The sequence below is a fragment of the Spinacia oleracea genome, chromosome 3 (assembly GCF_020520425.1).
Source record: "Spinacia oleracea cultivar Varoflay chromosome 3, BTI_SOV_V1, whole genome shotgun sequence".
Taxonomy (NCBI): Eukaryota; Viridiplantae; Streptophyta; class Magnoliopsida; order Caryophyllales; family Amaranthaceae; genus Spinacia; species Spinacia oleracea.
Genome location: NC_079489.1, coordinates 65,339,071 through 65,347,767, shown reverse-complemented (window position 1 = coordinate 65,347,767; position 8,697 = coordinate 65,339,071).

Genomic DNA, 8,697 nt, shown 5'->3' with positions numbered 1-8,697 from the left:
GAAACTATGTACATGACATGTCATAGGATTTGTGGATCCAAATAAATACTTGAAAAGGAAAGCTAGCTTATGAAATCTAAGTACAGATTTAAGCAAGCAATTGGGAATTGGAACTATATTTTAGTGAAGCTAATAATTATTTTAGTTTCATAAAATGTACATGATTCTTATATATGTATAAGAAGTTTAGTGGGAGTACATAAAACTTAATTGGTCCTATGTGTATCACACACATATCTCTCTATTGTTAAATAACATTCAAATGCTAATGACTTAGATTTGAAATTATTCATCAATGATGGACCAAGGCGGAACTTAGTACATACTGGGTATTATGATCTATTTACTGTTAGGTTATGATACATATGACAATTCATAAATCATGCGGAAAAACCATAAAGCCAGGAAAGCATATTATTTACACATAATCATTTAGCATAGTTTAGATGCATACTCTTTGTTGCGTGCCTTCCCTAGCTGCGCCCGAACCGAACAAGAACAAGTCTTTAGGACTCCAAGTGTCGTCCCTCCGTAGATAGTCCACAGCACGTCCGGATCCGCCTTAAGCTTGACCAACTAGGATCGCCCTTAAGGTACTTAGAATTTTCGGCACTTATAGGCTATTGTATGACTGAATTTTTGCTCTCAAAAATCACTTTGAATACTTGAATACACTCTGTAAATATGTGACCCTAGGCACCTATTTATAGAGTTATGGAAAAGGATTTGGAATCCTATTAGGATACTAATTTATTTAATTATAATCCTACTAGGACTCTAATTAAATAAACTAAATCTTTTAGGATTAGATTTAATCATATGACAAATCCCGGTACCCTTAGGATTCGAGCAACACACTTCGAGTGATACGCTAGCACCGCACGCAGGCCTTGCGGCCCACGCACAGCGCCAGCCCACTTGTCGCAGCCCCGCGCGCGCGCCAAGGCCATTGCTGGGCCTGGCCTTGCACTGGACCGGGCGTGGCTTTGCAGCGTGTTTTTGGGCGCTTGGGCTTGCTGAGCGTAGGCCTGGCTTCGTGCTGGGCCTTCGTCTAGCAAGTCTCGTCCGATGCTAATTCGTACGACGCGCTTCTGATTAAATTCCCGATTCCGGAATTTATTTCCGATACGAACAATATTTAATATTTCCGATTCCGGAATTAATTTCCGTTTCGAACAAATATTTAATATTTCCGTTTCCGGAATTATTTTCCGATCCCGATAATATTTCCGATTCTGACAATATTTCCGTTTCCGGCAATATTTCCAATTCCGGCAACATTTCCATTTCCGATAATATTTTCCGATACGTACCATGTTTCCGTTTCCGGCAACATCTACGACTTGGATAATATTTATATTTCCGATACGATCCATATTTCCTTTTCCGGCAATATCATCGTTTCCGGAGTATTCATTTCTTGATGTTTTGATGACAAAATTGAAATTTTGTTGATTTGCAAGAATGGTTTACACCTATTGGTTGCAAATTGGTTTTAAGGATAAAAAATATCAAACACGGAAGTGTGTCTTCACACAAAGCTAGATTAGTTGCTAAAGGTATCAAGAAAATTCATGGCGTGGATTGTGTTGAAACCTCATGCAAAATCATAATGCTCCAGTCTATAAATCAAGCAATGATTGCATATTGGTACATATGGAAATTGGATGATAAAACGTATTCCTCAATCAAATGTTGGAAGAAACTATGTACATGACATGTCATAGGATTTGTGGATCCAAATAAATACTTGAAAAGGAAAGCTAGCTTATGAAATCTAAGTACAGATTTAAGCAAGCAATTGGGAATTGGAACTATATTTTAGTGAAGCTAATAATTATTTTAGTTTCATAAAATGTACATGATTCTTATATATGTATAAGAAGTTTAGTGGGAGTACATAAAACTTAATTGGTCCTATGTGTATCACACACATATCTCTCTATTGTTAAATAACATTCAAATGCTAATGACTTAGATTTGAAATTATTCATCAATGATGGACCAAGGCGGAACTTAGTACATACTGGGTATTATGATCTATTTACTGTTAGGTTATGATACATATGACAATTCATAAATCATGCGGAAAAACCATAAAGCCAGGAAAGCATATTATTTACACATAATCATTTAGCATAGTTTAGATGCATACTCTTTGTTGCGTGCCTTCCCTAGCTGCGCCCGAACCGAACAAGAACAAGTCTTTAGGACTCCAAGTGTCGTCCCTCCGTAGATAGTCCACAGCACGTCCGGATCCGCCTTAAGCTTGACCAACTAGGATCGCCCTTAAGGTACTTAGAATTTTCGGCACTTATAGGCTATTGTATGACTGAATTTTTGCTCTCAAAAATCACTTTGAATACTTGAATACACTCTGTAAATATGTGACCCTAGGCACCTATTTATAGAGTTATGGAAAAGGATTTGGAATCCTATTAGGATACTAATTTATTTAATTATAATCCTACTAGGACTCTAATTAAATAAACTAAATCTTTTAGGATTAGATTTAATCATATGACAAATCCCGGTAGCCTTAGGATTCGAGCAACACACTTCGAGTGATACGCTAGCACCGCACGCAGGCCTTGCGGCCCACGCACAGCGCCAGCCCACTTGTCGCAGCCCCGCGCGCGCGCCAAGGCCATTGCTGGGCCTGGCCTTGCACTGGACCGGGCGTGGCTTTGCAGCGTGTTTTTGGGCGCTTGGGCTTGCTGAGCGTAGGCCTGGCTTCGTGCTGGGCCTTCGTCTAGCAAGTCTCGTCCGATGCTAATTCGTACGACGCGCTTCTGATTAAATTCCCGATTCCGGAATTTATTTCCGATACGAAAAATATTTAATATTTCCGATTCCGGAATTAATTTCCGTTTCGAACAAATATTTAATATTTCCGTTTCCGGAATTATTTTCCGATCCCGATAATATTTCCGATTCTGACAATATTTCCGTTTCCGGCAATATTTCCAATTCCGGCAATATTTCCATTTCCGATAATATTTTCCGATACGTACCATGTTTCCGTTTCCGGCAACATCTACGACTTGGATAATATTTATATTTCCGATACGATCCATATTTCCTTTTCCGGCAATATCATCGTTTCCGGAGTATTCATTTCTTGATGTTTTGATGACAAAATTGAAATTTTGTTGATTTGCAAGAATGGTTTACACCTATTGGTTGCAAATTGGTTTTAAGGATAAAAAATATCAAACATGGAAGTGTGTCTTCACACAAAGCTAGATTAGTTGCTAAAGGTATCAAGAAAATTCATGGCGTGGATTGTGTTGAAACCTCATGCAAAATCATAATGCTCCAGTCTATAAATCAAGCAATGATTGCATATTGGTACATATGGAAATTGGATGATAAAACGTATTCCTCAATCAAATGTTGGAAGAAACTATGTACATGACATGTCATAGGATTTGTGGATCCAAATAAATACTTGAAAAGGAAAGCTAGCTTATGAAATCTAAGTACAGATTTAAGCAAGCAATTGGGAATTGGAACTATATTTTAGTGAAGCTAATAAGTATTTTAGTTTCATAAAATGTACATGATTCTTATATATGTATAAGAAGTTTAGTGGGAGTACATAAAACTTAATTGGTCCTATGTGTATCACACACATATCTCTCTATTGTTAAATAACATTCAAATGCTAATGACTTAGATTTGAAATTATTCATCAATGATGGACCAAGGCGGAACTTAGTACATACTGGGTATTATGATCTATTTACTGTTAGGTTATGATACATATGACAATTCATAAATCATGCGGAAAAACCATAAAGCCAGGAAAGCATATTATTTACACATAATCATTTAGCATAGTTTAGATGCATACTCTTTGTTGCGTGCCTTCCCTAGCTGCGCCCGAACCGAACAAGAACAAGTCTTTAGGACTCCAAGTGTCGTCCCTCCGTAGATAGTCCACAGCACGTCCGGATCCGCCTTAAGCTTGACCAACTAGGATCGCCCTTAAGGTACTTAGAATTTTCGGCACTTATAGGCTATTGTATGACTGAATTTTTGCTCTCAAAAATCACTTTGAATACTTGAATACACTCTGTAAATATGTGACCCTAGGCACCTATTTATAGAGTTATGGAAAAGGATTTGGAATCCTATTAGGATACTAATTTATTTAATTATAATCCTACTAGGACTCTAATTAAATAAACTAAATCTTTTAGGATTAGATTTAATCATATGACAAATCCCGGTAGCCTTAGGATTCGAGCAACACACTTCGAGTGATACGCTAGCACCGCACGCAGGCCTTGCGGCCCACGCACAGCGCCAGCCCACTTGTCGCAGCCCCGCGCGCGCGCCAAGGCCATTGCTGGGCCTGGCCTTGCACTGGACCGGGCATGGCTTTGCAGCGTGTTTTTGGGCGCTTGGGCTTGCTGAGCGTAGGCCTGGCTTCGTGCTGGGCCTTCGTCTAACAAGGCTCGTCCGATGCTAATTCGTACGACACGCTTCTGATTAAATTCCCGATTCCGGAATTTATTTCCGATACGAACAATATTTCATATTTCCGATTCCGGAATTAATTTCCGTTTCGAACAAATATTTAATATTTCCGTTTCCGGAATTATTTTCCGATTCCGATAATATTTCCGATTCTGACAATATTTCCGTTTCCGGCAATATTTCCAATTCCGGCAATATTTCCATTTCCGATAATATTTTCCGATACGTACCATGTTTCCGTTTCCGGCAACATCTACGACTTGGATAATATTTATATTTCCGATACGATCCATATTTCCTTTTCCGGCAATATCATCGTTTCCGGAGTATTCATTTCTTGATGTTTTGATGACAAAATTGAAATTTTGTTGATTTGCAAGAATGGTTTACACCTATTGGTTGCAAATTGGTTTTAAGGATAAAAAATATCAAACATGGAAGTGTGTCTTCACACAAAGCTAGATTAGTTGCTAAAGGTATCAAGAAAATTCATGGCGTGGATTGTGTTGAAACCTCATGCAAAATCATAATGCTCCAGTCTATAAATCAAGCAATGATTGCATATTGGTACATATGGAAATTGGATGATAAAACGTATTCCTCAATCAAATGTTGGAAGAAACTATGTACATGACATGTCATAGGATTTGTGGATCCAAATAAATACTTGAAAAGGAAAGCTAGCTTATGAAATCTAAGTACAGATTTAAGCAAGCAATTGGGAATTGGAACTATATTTTAGTGAAGCTAATAAGTATTTTAGTTTCATATAATGTACATGATTCTTATATATGTATAAGAAGTTTAGTGGGAGTACATAAAACTTAATTGGTCCTATGTGTATCACACACATATCTCTCTATTGTTAAATAACATTCAAATGCTAATGACTTAGATTTGAAATTATTCATCAATGATGGACCAAGGCGGAACTTAGTACATACTGGGTATTATGATCTATTTACTGTTAGGTTATTATACATATGACAATTCATAAATCATGCGGAAAAACCATAAAGCCAGGAAAGCATATTATTTACACATAATCATTTAGCATAGTTTAGATGCATACTCTTTGTTGCGTGCCTTCCCTAGCTGCGCCCGAACCGAACAAGAACAAGTCTTTAGGACTCCAAGTGTCGTCCCTCCGTAGATAGTCCACAGCATGTCCGGATCCGCCTTAAGCTTGACCAACTAGGATCGCCCTTAAGGTACTTAGAATTTTCGGCACTTATAGGCTATTGTATGACTGAATTTTTGCTCTCAAAAATCACTTTGAATACTTGAATACACTCTGTAAATATGTGACCCTAGGCACCTATTTATAGAGTTATGGAAAAGGATTTGGAATCCTATTAGGATACTAATTTATTTAATTATAATCCTACTAGGACTCTAATTAAATAAACTAAATCTTTTAGGATTAGATTTAATCATATGGCAAATCCCGGTAGCCTTAGGATTCGAGCAACACACTTCGAGTGATACGCTAGCACCGCACGCAGGCCTTGCGGCCCACGCACAGCGCCAGCCCACTTGTCGCAGCCCCGCGCGCGCGCCAAGGCCATTGCTGGGCCTGGCCTTGCGCTGGGCCTGGCGTGGCTGTTTGTGCGGCGCGCTTGGCTTGCTGGGCGATGGCCTGGCTTCGTGCTGGGCCTCGTCCGGCAGGCCTCGTCCGATGCTTATTCGTACGATGCGCTTCCGATTAAATTTTCCGATTCCGGAATTCATTTCCGATACGAACAATATTTAATATTTCCGATTCCGGAATTAATTTCCGTTTCGAACAAATATTTAATATTTCCGTTTCCGGAATTATTTTCCGATTCCGGTAATATTTCCGATTCTGACAATATTTCCGTTTCCGGCAATATTTCCGATTCTGGCAATATTTCCATTTCCGATAATATTTTCCGATACGTACCATGTTTCCGTTTCCGGCAACATCTACGACTTGGATAATATTTATATTTCCGATACGATCCATATTTCCGTTTCCGGCAATATCATCGTTTCCGGAGTATTCATTTCTTGCCTGTGACGATCTTAGCTCCCACTGAAACCAAGATCCGTCGGTTCCGAATATTCATAGATGGAGTATTTAATGCCATTAAATACTTGATCCGTTTACGTACTATTTGTGTGACCCTACGGGTTCAGTCAAGAGTAAGCTGTGGATTAATATCATTAATTCCACTTGAACTGAAGCGGCCTCTAGCTAGGCATTCAGCTCACTTGATCTCACTGAATTATTAACTTGTTAATTAATACTGAACCGCATTTATTAGACTTAACATAGAATGCATACTTGGACCAAGGGCATTATTTCCTTCAGTCAGGACCAGTCCGGTGACTAAGAAATGTCTATCAAGTGAACTTGAATGTAAAAAGTTGAAAATGGTCCCTGGTCGGAGTTTTCTATAAAGGTGGACACATAGAAAATGCTAGACGACTAGAATGCAAGATGACTAGTAGTTCTGTTTCTTGAACTATGTGGACATATATGGAAATGTCGCAATCATTTGCATAGATACTTACTTTGAGAAGACTATATCGGAAACACCTATGAAACTTTACTGTAAGAGATGAAAATCTTTCATAAGTAAATTTCGTTACATTATTAGACACTAATCCTCAATACCTGGGTGATTTGAGATTACTTGTTTGAGAACTGGTTACTTAGATGTTGTCAACCGTCACACCGTAAAAGGATACTATCACGGCAACGCTCGGGTAATCACCTATCAAACGAAGTCTAACCTCAAGATTACAAGATTGGGATTGTCCTCCCATAAATCGGGATGAGATGCTGAAAGTTGTACAAGGCCACTCGTAGAGCAAGAAACTGAAAAATGCATGGCCGTGCTCAGATGAATCATAGGCTATGGTTATCTGTTTATTTGATCAGTTGAACTCTGAAAGCGAGAAATACCTCTGGACATAATAAGGATGACTACTCTTACCTTATGTTCATGAGCAAGCATCAAGCGACAAAGGAATTAGGCAATGCACACTTGTCCCTAAGGACAAGTGGGAGACTGAAGGAAATAATGCCCTTGGGCCAAGTATGCATTCAATGCTAAGTCTAATAAATGCGGTTCAGTATTAATTAATTATGCCAGTTAATAATTCAGTGAGATCAAGTGAGTTGTATGCCTAGCTAGAGGCACTTCAGTTCGAGTGGAATTAATAATATTAATACACAGCTTACTCTTGACTGAACCCGTAGGGTCACACAAACAGTACCTGAACGGATCAAGTATTTAAGTGAATTAAATACTCTAATTATGACTATTCGGAAACGACGGATCTCGGTTCCAGGGGAGCAGAAATCGTCAAAAGGCAAAATATGAATACTCCGAAAATGATGATATTGCCAGAAATGAAAATATGGATCGTAACGGAAATATAAATATTATCCAAGTCGTAGATGTTGCCGGAAACGGAAACATGGTACGTATCGGAAAAAATTATCGGAAATAGAAATATTGCAGGAATCGGAAATATTGTCGGAATTGGAAATAAATTCCGGAATCGGAAATATTAAATATTTGTTCGAATCGGAAATAAAATCCGGAATCGAAAATGTTAAATATTGTTCGAATCGGAAATGAATTCCGGAATCTGAAAACGAATCGGAAATCGAACCGGAAGCGCGACGTACGAAACGATCGGCGGACGAGCTTGCTAGACGCAAGGCCCAGCACGAAGCAAGGCCCAACGCCCAGCAAAGCCCGCGCGCGTGAGCAAGTACCAAGGCAGGCCCAGCGAGCAGCGCCCAACATCATGGTCCGCGTGCTGCCAGCGCCCATCCCATTGGGCCCAGCCGAGCACCAGCGCCCCTCGTGGGCTGCGTGGCTGCGAGGCTTCGTACGACCAAAGCCTTGGTCGTTTAGGATTGCTTGCTTAATATCGTTTTCCTAATTCTACTCAAATTCAATGTTTTTGTTAAATCTGCAACCCTTAGGTGATTGATTAAACAGTAAATTCTAATGATTTAATTTAACTAGAATCCTAATGGATTTAGTTATTGGAATCCTAGTAGAATTCTAATTCCGTTATTTCCACCCTATAAATACCTGGTTCATAATCACAATTTATATGACAATTCAATAAGTATTCAAATAGATTAAGTTCAATTGGGAATTTAATAATTTGCCTAAATTAATAATTAAGCTTTCCGAATAAACATAAAACCTTAGATAATATTCT